We start from the raw sequence: 12299 nt of genomic DNA, 5'->3' as shown, positions 1-12299 counted from the left end.
ACAAGGTAGTATCTCTATCTTCTTGTATTTGCTAACAGTAGCTTTGTGGCATAAAATATGGTCTATTTTAAAGAAGGATCCATGTGCTGCTGAGAAGAAAGTGTATTCGTTCTTTGTTGGATGGTATATTCTATATATGTCCGTTAAGTCTAAATTGCTGATTGTGTTGTTGAGATCTATAGTTTCTTTATTCAATTTTTGTTTGGACGATCTATCCAGTGGTGAGAGAGGTGTGTTAAAATCGCCTAGTATTATTGTGTTGTGGTCTATTTGATTTCTGTAATTGAGAAGGATTTGTTTGACGTACGTGGATGAGCCAATGTTCGGGGCATAGATATTTATGATTGTTAAGTCTTGCTGATTTATGCTTCCCTTAAGCAGCATGTAATGTCCTTCTTTATCCCTTCTGACTAGTTTTGGTTTGAAATCCACATTATCTGAGATGAGGATGGATACTCCAGCTTTTTTGCTGTGTCCGTGTGCATGGTATGTTTTTCCCCATCCTTTCACCTTTAGTCTATGGGTGTCTCTTTCTATGAGGTGAGTCTCTTGCAGGCAGCATATTGTTGGATTTTTCTTTTTAATCCAATCTGCCAGTCTGTGTCTTTTGATTGATGAATTCAGGCCATTAACATTCAGGGTTATTATTGTGATATGATTTGTATTCCCAGTCAATTGACTCATATTTGTTTTTGACATGATTTGGTTTCTCCTTTATTTGGCTATTCCTTTAGGCTAGCGCCTCCTGTTGCTGATTTGCATCGTTGTTTTTCATCTCTTCCTCATGGAATATTTTGCTGAGAATGTTCTGTAATGCTGGCTTTCTTTTTGTAAATTCCTTTAGCTTTTGTTTATCATGGAAGGATCTTATTTCCTCGTCAAATTTGAAGGTAAGTTTTGCTGGGTATAAGATTCTTGGTTGGCATCCATTTTCTTTCAGGGCTTGGTATATGTTGTTCCAGGCCCTTCTAGCTTTTAGGGTCTGGATTGAAAAATCTGCTGATATTCTTATTGGTTTCCCTCTGAATGTAATTTGATTCTTTTCTCTCGCGGCCTTTAAAATTCTGTCTTTATTTTGTATGTTAGGTATTTTCATAATAATGTGCCTTGGTGTGGGTCTGTTGTAATTTTGTATGTTTGGAGTTCTATAAGCCTCTTGTACTTGGTTTTCCATTTCATTCTTCAGATTTGGGAAATTTTCTGTTATTATTTCATTGAATAGATTGTTCATTCCTTTGGTTTGTTTCTCTAAGCCTTCCTCAATCCCAATAATTCTTAAATTTGGCCTTTTCATGATATCCCATAATTCTTGTAGATTCTGTTCATGATTTCTTACCATCTTTTCTGTTTGGCCAACTTTGCTTTCAAGATTAAATAATTTGTCTTCAATGTCTGAGGTTCTGTCTTCCAGGTGTTCTATCCTATTGGTTATGCTTTCTATGGAGTTTTTAACTTGGTTTATTGTTTCCTTCATTTCAAGGATTTCAGTTTGGTTTTTTTTCAGTATCTCTAACTCTTTATTGAAATGATCTCTTGCTTCCCGTATTTGGTCTTTTAACTGTTGATTGGTGCGATATTTAATGCCTGCATTTGCTCTTTCATCTCCTCCTTCAATGCCTGCATTTGCTCTTTCATCTCCTCATTAGCTTCCCTGATCGTTTTAATTACGTACATTCTGAACTCCCTTTCTGACATTTCTTCTGCTCTGCTGTCATTGGGTTTTATTGATGTAGTATCTAGGTTTGTTTGGGACATTTTCTTCCCTTGTTTTCTCATATTGGTCAGTTGTCAGTGGGACCCTGAGATATTGCAATTTTCCGCTATTGGCTTATAGTGTCCCGGTAGATTTCCAGTGTATCACCTCCCAGCCTTCAGTAGCCTGATGTCTTGGAGGAATCTGATAAAGCAGCTCATCCGAAGAAAACTGCCCCTAGCCCCCTACTGGTTCCACGGTTTGGAACTGGCTCTGTGCGGAAATGCTCTCACTGTGGGCCTGCACCGTGCAGCTGGCCGTGTGGGAGGAGCCCACTGCCGGAGTGTGGAAGGCTACCTTGGGAAGACTCTAGCTGCCCTGCCCGGCTCCAATAAGCCACTTCTATCTGGGCCTGCCACCCGGGCTGAGCTTTACCCAGTGGGCAGACTCACCCGTGGCTCTATTTCAGTCCAAGTCTCTCAATGCCTCCCCTTCTTAACTCCTGGGTTCTGGAGCGACTGGGGGTGCAGTCTCCCTCTAGGCTGCCATCTTGGATCGCCTTCGGTCTTCTCTGAGTTCTTGATATGTCAGGGGGTACATTGAACCAATGAATCCAATGATTTTATACCATCTTCATTTTTTTTTCTTCCATTTTTTTTTTCCAGTACTTAGGGAGTGAACTCAGGGAGTGCTCTACCAGTAATCTACATCTCAAGCCCTTTTTAAATTTTTAAATTTTGAAACAGGGGCTTGCTAAGTTGCTGAGGCATACTCAAAGTTACAATCCTCCTGCCTCCTCTGTAGCCCAGGATTGTGGGTGTGGGGCATGGTTCCTGGCTCAGTGTTCACTTTTCATAGGTCTCTGTGAAGGTTCATGAGAAGAATGTTTGCATCTTTGATACTTCATTTAATGTCGATTCCTCCCTGTGTTAGTGCTGCTTTTAGCAACAATTGATAATTCACATGTGCCTGTGAGCACTGTGTACAAATCAAGCTGATGCAATAAATCAAGACCTATTTGAGTGACAAGTCTAATGACTCCTTCCAAACCAGTTCCTACAATGCATCCTTTCATAGCTAAGCTCCTTGGAAGCTGTGCACCAAAACATGTGAGAGTTAAAAGAAGAAAAGCAATTTATCTTCCAAGCTAAAGAGAAATACCCATAATCCAGGTATAAAATAGTTTTCAAAACTTTACCTCATATGCATAGTACATGAATCAACAGCTGAGGAGGAAATAAAGCCCTGCTAGTTAACAATTCAATAATAGTAATTTTTCAGTTTTCCTTTTGATACAGTACATTTTCATGGTTAGAAGGAAATGACACACTGAAATGACCATGGGGGAAGAAAAGGAAATAGATGTCAATGAGGTTGGAAAAATAAAGGCATAGCGCCTGAGAGGAGAAATAAAAACCAAATAACTCCGGAGAAAAGATACCAAAAGAATTACATGGTATTCCTGTTAGGTTTTATAGTAACTAAAAATCTATGAGTCAGATTTCTAATTAAAAGGCTTCTAACAATTTCTAAAGGTAAGAGATTCATCAGATAATTTCAGTAGCAATTTTCAATACCTACCTAATATTGAATGCACAAACAATAAATAGCAACAATAAATAGCAAAGAATGCTGCAGTCATCTTTTGATTTTGGGTTCTATGTATTTAAATATTTTAGAGCCTCATTCAGGAATAGTTGATATCAAATAAATTATGCATATTTGAAGTACACAATTGGCATGCCTGTGAATCCATGACTACAATCAACATATCACGTGTCATTCACACCCAGATTTTTCCTAACCCTTAATATTTTTTTCTCCTGCCCATCTCCACCATCTACCCCAAGGCAATCCTCTGATCTGTGTTTTTTCACTAGAGAGAGTTTTAGAATTTCGTGTAAACAAATCCACACTATTTGTTCCCTTTGTTGTCTGGCTTTGAAGGTATCTACTGTTCACTTTTTTTTATTGGTGAATGGAATTCCATTGTATGTAAATATGTCATCAATTGTCTATCCATTCACTTGTTGATGAAGATTTTTCCCCAGTTTTGGGCTATTACATGGAAGTTTGCCATGCACATTCATAGGCATGGAAGTTTATTTCTTGAATCAGTATTTCAGAGCGGAAGGGCTGGATCACGTAGCAGGGATATGTTTAACTTTTCAAAACAACACCCAACTATTTCACAGAGTGATAGTACCATTTTACCTACCGTCTGGCAGCTGTTCTTGGTCCTCTACATTCTCATCAAAGTTCGGTAGGGTTGGCCTTCTTAAATTTCGCGATTTAGTTTTAGTCACCTAAGAAATATGAAGGAGCCGGGTGTGTTGAGGCACGCGTGTGATCCCAACAACTTAAGGAGGCTGAGGCAGGAGGATTGAGAGTTCAAAGCCAGCCTCAGCAACAGTGAGGCACTAAGCAACTCAGTGAGACCCTGTCTCTAAATAAAATACAAAATAGGGTTGGAGATGTGGCTCAGTGGTTGAGTGCCTCTGAGTTCAATCCCTGATGAAAGAAAAAGAAAGAAAGAAAGAAAGAAAGAAAGAAAGAAAGAAAGAAAGAAAGAAAGAAAGAAAGAAAAGAAAGAAAGAAAAAGGAAGGAAGGAAGGAAGCTAGGAAGGAAGGAAGAAAGGAAGGAAGGAAGGAAGGGAGGGAGGAAGGGAGGGAAGGAGGGAAGAAAGGAAGGAATGAAGAAAGGAGAGAAGGAAGGTGGGTGAAGTAGTATTGCCAAGATTAACACTCACTGCCCAATGTCCAGTGCCTTAAAACCATTGCTTCTTAGGTTTCGTCCTTTGTTTTTTAACAGCATTATAATTATGCAGAGTATTTGGGCTCATCTGACAAAACAATATATGCAAGGAAATTGATTTCAATCCCCATTCCTCCCTCCCCTTTTCCTTCCCTGTCCTACCCTCTACTCCTCTCTTCTATTGATCTCATCCTTTGTTTTTAAAGGTAGTTTAAAGTTGGACAGTAGTAAGCCCGTTCCCTATTATTCTTCTTTTGCCAGAATCTCCCTCAAATTACATCAGGAAAATACTTAGCAAGAGAAAAATAAAACATGAAGTAAACAAACAAATTGTCACTCACCAATTCTGTGTTTTAGTCCTGGCAGTACCTGGTCAGCTGAGAATCTGCCCCAACAGCGAGCAAAATGTCACAGTATCAAGGCTTCCTTAGCAAAGCCCTCAGCATCTGTGCTCCTTGGCCTGAGCTGATTCTTTTCATTTCAAACAACATACATGTTTAGATTGGATGAGGAATAGCCCGTGGACTCAGAATGCAGAGACCCACCGGGCCTCCAGGAGACCTGCCTTGACCCTTCCAATTAGAGTTCCCTCTAGGTATTCCACACTGAATCACCATGTGTCATTCCTGGGTTGGACTTACTGCTACTTGATATTTTAACTATTTTTAAAAGCTATCTGTCTCCCTGAACTAGAATTCTATGAAATCTTATTCAGGGTCTATTTTCATTTTTCAGAATATCTGGCCCATACTAAGTGCTCAAGAAAATAGGTTGAAAGTATTTTCCAGCTCTGCCTCAGAACAACTGTTGCTCCAATAGAAAGAGTTCCAAAAGAAACACCAACTCATGAAAAAATCCACATTGTAATGTACCGTGTTCACTGATATTACACTCCATCTCTGCTTCTGGCTTGCTTTTTTGTGTCACCTGTGACACTTTGTGGAAATCTTATCTAACATCTCTCCATCAGCAATTATTCACAGTGCTTCATGTTTTCTGTTCTGGAGTTTGTTTTATACTGGTCTCAAAGTCAAGGTAACACTTTCCCCTGGTACCAAAACCATGGGAGAAAGAAAATAACCTCTTTCCTGGAGCTTATTATTTCTCTAAACAATCTCTTTTCTTTCCCCCACACCCCATACCCTGCTACCAAATCCCAGATATTTTTTTCTTACCAGTCCTGTACCTGGAAACACCTTTCCATTTTCCTCAGCTACATATTCAGTTCAAGCAAAAAGTGTTGCTTTCCCTAACAGGTCGGCCCGTTTCCAACTTCTCCTTCTGCTTCATTCTATCCTGGATAATGTTCCCAAAGCAAATCCTTAACGAGTTATTCTTTTAGAAAAATGAATGATCTAGGAAAGGGTTGCAAATGAGCAGCTATGGTTCTAATTTAGAAGGGATATATATATTTTTTGTTTGGCTTCCTCAGATTTAAAACTAATTGTTAGCCATTGTAAAAATAACCAAGGGATTTATATCAAAATCCAAATTTTTGATTTCTTATGAAAACTTAAAAGACTTACAAACACTAAGCACAGGCTTCCTTGGGTCAGTCAACTGTGAAGTATTATCTGCTCCCCATAGATGAGGTAAGCTCCAGTTTGCCATAGTCCCCAACACTCCCTATTACTTCCTGTTGGAACCATGTGTAATTTGTTACTTTTATTGGTGGTTATGCGTGAGCTACTGTTTTTCTTAAAGGAGAAGTATTTCTTTATTGTTGTCTCTTTTTTCAGACCTAAGAAAATGAAAGGCTGCTTATGGGAGCTGCTGTAGTTTGGATCTGAAATAGCTCCCAAAGTTTTAAGTATTGAAGGCTTGGTCATCAGCCTGTGATGCTGTTAGGAGGTAGTGGAGTCCTGAGGAAGTGGGACCTAGTAGAAGAAAGTTAGGTCACTGGGGGTGAGTCCTTGTTATGGTTTGAATGTGAGGTGTCCCCCAAAAGCTTACATGTGAGACAATGCAAGAATGTTTAGAGGAGAAATGATCAGTTGTGAGAGTCTTAACCCAATCAGTGAATTAATCCCCTGATAGGGATTAATCGAGTGGTAACTGAAGTGTAGGGTGTGGCTGGAGGAGGTGGGAATTGGGGTGTGGCTTTGGGTATATATTTGTATCTGGAGAGCGGAATTTCTCTCTGCTTCCTGATCACCATGTGAGCCGCTTCCCTCTGCCACACTCTTCCGCCACATTATTCCTGTCTCATCTGGAGCCCTGAGGAATGGCACCTGCTGTCTATGGGTTGAGATCTCTGAAACTGTGAGCCCTCAAATAAACTTGTCTTTCTCTCCAGTTGTGCTGGTCAGATCATTTAGTCAAAGCAGTGAAAAAGCTGACTAAAACAGTCCCTGGAGAGGATACTGGGACTCTGTCCCCTTCCCCTTTCTCTTTGCTTCCTGGTCACCATCAGCCTCCTTCACCATGTGCTCCCACCATGATATACTGTGCTACCACAGGCTCAAAGCGACAGGGCCAAGCAACCATAGACTGAAACCTCCAAAACCCTGAGCCAAAGTAAACCGTTCCCCCTCTTAAGTTATTAATCTCAGGTATTTGCCATAGTGGTAGAAAGCTGACTAACACAGAAGTGATGACAATTTCTATGTGTTTAATAAGAAAAAAAAATGTGTCTGTGTCTCACACATGGCACCCTCTGCTTAGTTACGTTATCATTGTGGTTTGGTTTCCCCCAGAGGCTCCTGTGTTAAAGCAGGACTCTTCCAAGGTGAAACGATCACCTTGCGAGGTCTGTATTCTAATCAGTCCATCCTACTGTGAATGGACTTGTGTGGTAAGTCGACGGGTGGGGCATGGCTCAAGGAGGTGCATCACTGTTGGTGTGTCCTGGACAGGTTCTTTTTCTCCGTGGTCCCTTCCCCTCTTTCTCTCTGCTTCCTGGCCACCATGCATGAAGCAGTGCACCTCCACCACACCTTACGCCATAATGTTCTGCCTTTCCTTGGTCTCATAAGATGGAGTTGGCCTACCAATGACTAAACCTCTGAAATTATGAGCCCAAATTCACTTTTCCTCCTCCAAGTTGTTCTTATTGGGTATTTTGGTCACAGCTGCAAAACAATGATCACCAAAATTATCTATGCAGCCTCTGTAGGGATGAAATTTTGTGATCCTAGACTGAGAACAAACCCTTCCTTCAGACTCTCCCTCGGATACCTCAGGCCAAGTCCAGTCTGATTCTTGAAATTTATCTTCTGCTGCTTCTAATATATCTTCAACCAAAATTACTGTAGCTGAATTTCTCATGCACTGTCCTCTAGGCCTAAAATTTCTCTCCTGCCTTCCCAGTCTTTCCAAATAAAAGCCCACCCACACTTTGTCTGTGAAAGCCATCTTCAATTCCCTTGTCAAAGGCCACCTTCCCCAGGAGTAATTACTGATTTGTCTGTCAAATGTTACTTCCTTCCTCTCAACTTCTATAGCATTGGGCCTCACTAAGGGGGCTTATATTCTGCTCTAGGCTTCTCCCTACTTTCGAGTTGGTAGGATTACAACCATCTGCCACCATGTCTGGCATCTTCTTTTGCCCTTCTAAGCATACCAATTTTATCCCAGTACTCCTAGAGGCAAGGCATGGAAGGGTTACAAAAGGAAAATAAATAAAAGATCATTTTCCCTTTTTTGACTCTGGAAGTGAAACCATACATTAAGACTACATCAAGATACTGCCCTAGTAAACCAAATTATTTTGAAAGTAATTTTTAAATTTTTTGAGTATTTCCCCCTATTTTTTTTAGCATCTTGAGGCTGGTTTTGAGGTCAGAGTTTTTCATAAGAAAGCCCAGTCAAGGAGATGAAAGTGGAGAGTCTGACCCTTTTTGGTGCAGGGGGTTACGGGAAGGAGAGGAAGGGATTGAGTCACACCTGTGTGGGGCTGCTGCTGGTTGTCCTTTACCAGTCGCTGCAGTTGTAAATCCTTTGCCCTTTCTCCCATTCAAACGCTGCTACTGTCTTAGTTACCACACCCACGAGGATCCTCAACCCTCACATACTTTGATCATTTTCCAGTTGGGTTTTATTTATTAAGTGCTAAGTGTTCTTTACTTATTCCTAACACAAATCCCCTATCTTTGTGATTTGCAAATATTTTCTCCCATTCCAATGGTTGTATTTTCACTTTGATGGCATATTTTGAAGCAGAAAATTTTTTAATTTTTATGAAGTCCAGTCTATCTATTATTTTCTTTTTTGAGTGCTTTTGGTGTCATATCTAAGAAGGTTTTGTCTATCCTAAAATCTTGAAGATTTGCTCATAAGCTTTCTTCAAAGAATTACAGTTTTAGCTCTTATATCTAAGCCTAAGGTGCATTTTTAGTTAATTTTGGATGTAGTTTGAGGAAGAAGTCCAGCTTCATTCTTTAATGTGTAACTAACTTGTTATCCCAACAGCATTTGTCGAAAAACACTGATCTTTTGTCCTTGGATTGCCTTGGGATGCTTATTTTAAAAAAATCAAAGGATTGTAAATATAGTTTATTTCTAGATTCTATATATGTCTGTCCTTGATGTTTTTTGTAGTATGTTTTGAAATTGGCAAGTGCAAGTCCTCCAACTTCCTATTCAGAGTCTTTTTGCAATTTTAGGTCTCTTGAATTTTCATATGAATTACAGGATCAAGTTGTCAATTTCCTTACAGAAATCAGTTGGAATTTTAATAGAGATTGCATTTAATCTGTAGATAAGTTTGCAGAGTTTTGCCATTTTAATAATATTAAGTCTTCCAAGTCATGAACATATGGAATGTCTTTCATTTTATTTAGACCTTCTTTAGTTTCTTTCAATAACGTGATAGTTTTCAGAATGTAAGTTTTATTAAATTTGGTCCTAATTATTTTGCTCTTTTGATAATATTATAAGTGGACTTTTCCTTTGTTTTAGGCTTATTTGGTAGTGTATAGAAATAGAATTGTTTTCATATATTAATCTTTATCCTGAAGACCTGATGAACTAGTTTATTAGTTCTAGTAGTTCTTAGTTGTTTTATCAGCATTTTCCGGATAAAAGATTATGTCGTCTGTAGATGGAGATAGTTTTACTTTTACCTTTGTAGTATGGATAGCTTTTTTATTTTCCTTTTCATCTTCTTGACTGATTGTTGTGCCAATAAACTCACTGGCAATATTTAATAGAAATGATCAGAGCAGACACTTTTATCTTGTTCCTGTCTTTATGGAAAAGCATTCTTCTACCATTATGTGTGCTCTTGGCTGTTGATAGTTTGACGTAACATTTGTTGGACTGAGAAAGTTTCCTTCTATTCCTAGTATAATGAGTGTTTTTATCTTGAAGGAGCATTTTGATTTTTCAATGATTTTCTGCATCAATTGAGATGGTCATGTGATTTTTTTAAACTAATGTATATCATCAATTACTTTTCAGTTGCTAAATTTCATTGATTATTGATGGGATATAATTCTTTATATATGTTGCTGGGCTTGGTTTGGTAGTATTGCATTGAACCTTTTTGCTAAGGGATATTAATATGCAGTATTCTTGTGACCTTTCTTGTTATCAGGGTAATCTGGTCACACAGAATGAGTTGGGAAATGTTCTTTCTTCTTCTATTCTTTGGAAGAGCTTGTGAAAGATTGGCATCAATTCCTCAAACATTTGATAGTGTTTACCTCTGAACTCATTTGGTCTTGATGTTTAATTTGTGGAAAATTTTTAGTACAATCTATTCATTGGTTTTACCATATTCAATTTCTTCTGTATGTCTCCTGTGTTTTTGTTTGTTTTTCTGATCCTTTTTGTTTTCTTTGCATTGTTAATATTTTATCATTTAACATTCGAATTTCTTTATTTTTTCACCTTATATTTTAATTTTCTTACTAGTATTTCATGATTTAACTTACACATTTTATAAGAATCTATTTCAGATTTATGCTGTTAATTCTGATGAGATACAGAAGCATTATTCCTCTATAGCTCTATTATATAGGAATATAATATATACCTCTTTAACTAGTACTAGTAGTGGGCATATTATATTTATATATGTTAAAAATATAGCAATATTTTAAAAAATTATTGTTTTGCATAACCTTGTACCTTTAAAGATGAGAGAGGAAAGGCGAGCTGGTATGTATTTATAGAGAACATTATATTAACCTTGTAATTTACCATTTTTTTCTCTTCATCTATTCTTATAGATTCAAGTTACCATCTGGTATCATTTCCTTATTCCAGTTCTTTTCTTTCATCTACTTTCTTTGGTCTGTTGCTGTCAAATATATTACATTTCTATATATCATATTGAACAATTTATTATTCTATATAATTGCTTTTAATTTAGTTAAGATAATAAATGAAATAAAATACTCATTTATAATACTTTTATAATTACATAATTATCTTTAAAGACGCTCTTTGTTTTTGTGTTTATGTGGATTTGAATTTCTATCTGGATATATAAATCTGAGGAACTTACTTTAGATTTCTTGTGAGGTGGGTCTACTACTAATTAATTCTCTTAATCATTGTTAATCTGGGAATGCCTTTGTTAGGGATTGGATGTGAGGTGTCCCCAAAAGCTCACTTGTGAGACAATGCAAGAAGGTTTGGAGGAGAAAAGATTGGGTTATAGTTTTAACCTAATCAGCAAATTAATCCCTGATGGGATTAACTGAGTGGTAACTGGAGGCAGGTCCAGTGTGGCTGGAGGAAGTGGTTCATTGGGGGTGTGACTTTGGGGTATATATTTTGCATCTGGAGTGTGGAGTCTCTTTCTTTGCTTCCTGCATCACATGAGCTGCTTCCCTCTGTCACACTCTTCCACCATGATGTTCTGCCTCACCTCAAGCCCTGAGGAATAGAGCTGGTTGGTCTTCTATGGACTAAGACCTCTGAAACTTCAAGCCCTCAAACAGACTTTTCTTCCCTAAAATTGTTCTGGTCAGATCTTTTAGTCACAGCAGTGAAAAAGCTGACTAAAACAGCCTTCATTTCTTCTTCATTTTTGAATCCAGTTTTGCTGGAAATAAGACTCTTTGAATCTATCACTCTAGTGCCTTCTGGTTTCCACTGTTTCCTATAAAAAGTCAGCTGTGAATACATATTGGGGTTCCTTTGGATATGAAAGTCCATTTTCATTTACTGCTTTTAAGATTTTCTCATGTTTATCTTCGAAGATTTTTCTGTGATGAGTCTGTGTGGATCTCTATGCTTTTTTGAGGTTCATGAATGTATAAATTTATCTTTTTCATCAAATTTGGGGTGTTTTCAGCCATTATTTCTTCAATTTTTTTTCAACTTTCTCTCCCCTCTTCTTCTGGTGCTCCCTATATGTGTATCTGGTGCACTTAGTGATGTCACACTAGGTGATGTGTGATGTAGTGTTAGAAATCAATTTCTCTTGAGTCTCTGTTTTTTCATCCTCATATTTTCTGGCTCATTTTTCTTCAGATTGCATACTGTCCAAAGAACTAACTTCAAGTGTGTTGTTTTTTTCTTCTGTCAGTTCATATCTATGGTTTAGATCCTATAGTGAAATTTTCATGTCAGTAATTATATTTTTCAATGCCAGAATGTCTATGTAGTTCTTTTTTTTACTACTCATCATTTTTTTCTCTACCTGAGGCAGTATGATAATTTCCAGCAAACTTTTTTAAATCATGTTTTGCTGTATTTCTATTAATATATGTGTAATAACCGTTTTGAGGTCAGTGTCTGTCAATTGTGTCATTCAGGCCTTTCACAGACATGTTGCCTGCCTCCCCATGTCCCTCTTGTTTGTGAATCACACCTTCCAGTTTCTTTGCATGTCTCATATTTTTGTTGAAATGTTTTTATTTTAGAAAATATACTCCAACAACCCAGTATACTGATCCC

The sequence above is a fragment of the Sciurus carolinensis genome, chromosome 4 (genome assembly GCF_902686445.1).
Source record: "Sciurus carolinensis chromosome 4, mSciCar1.2, whole genome shotgun sequence".
Taxonomy (NCBI): domain Eukaryota; kingdom Metazoa; phylum Chordata; class Mammalia; order Rodentia; family Sciuridae; genus Sciurus; species Sciurus carolinensis.
This window is presented reverse-complemented; position numbering follows the sequence as displayed.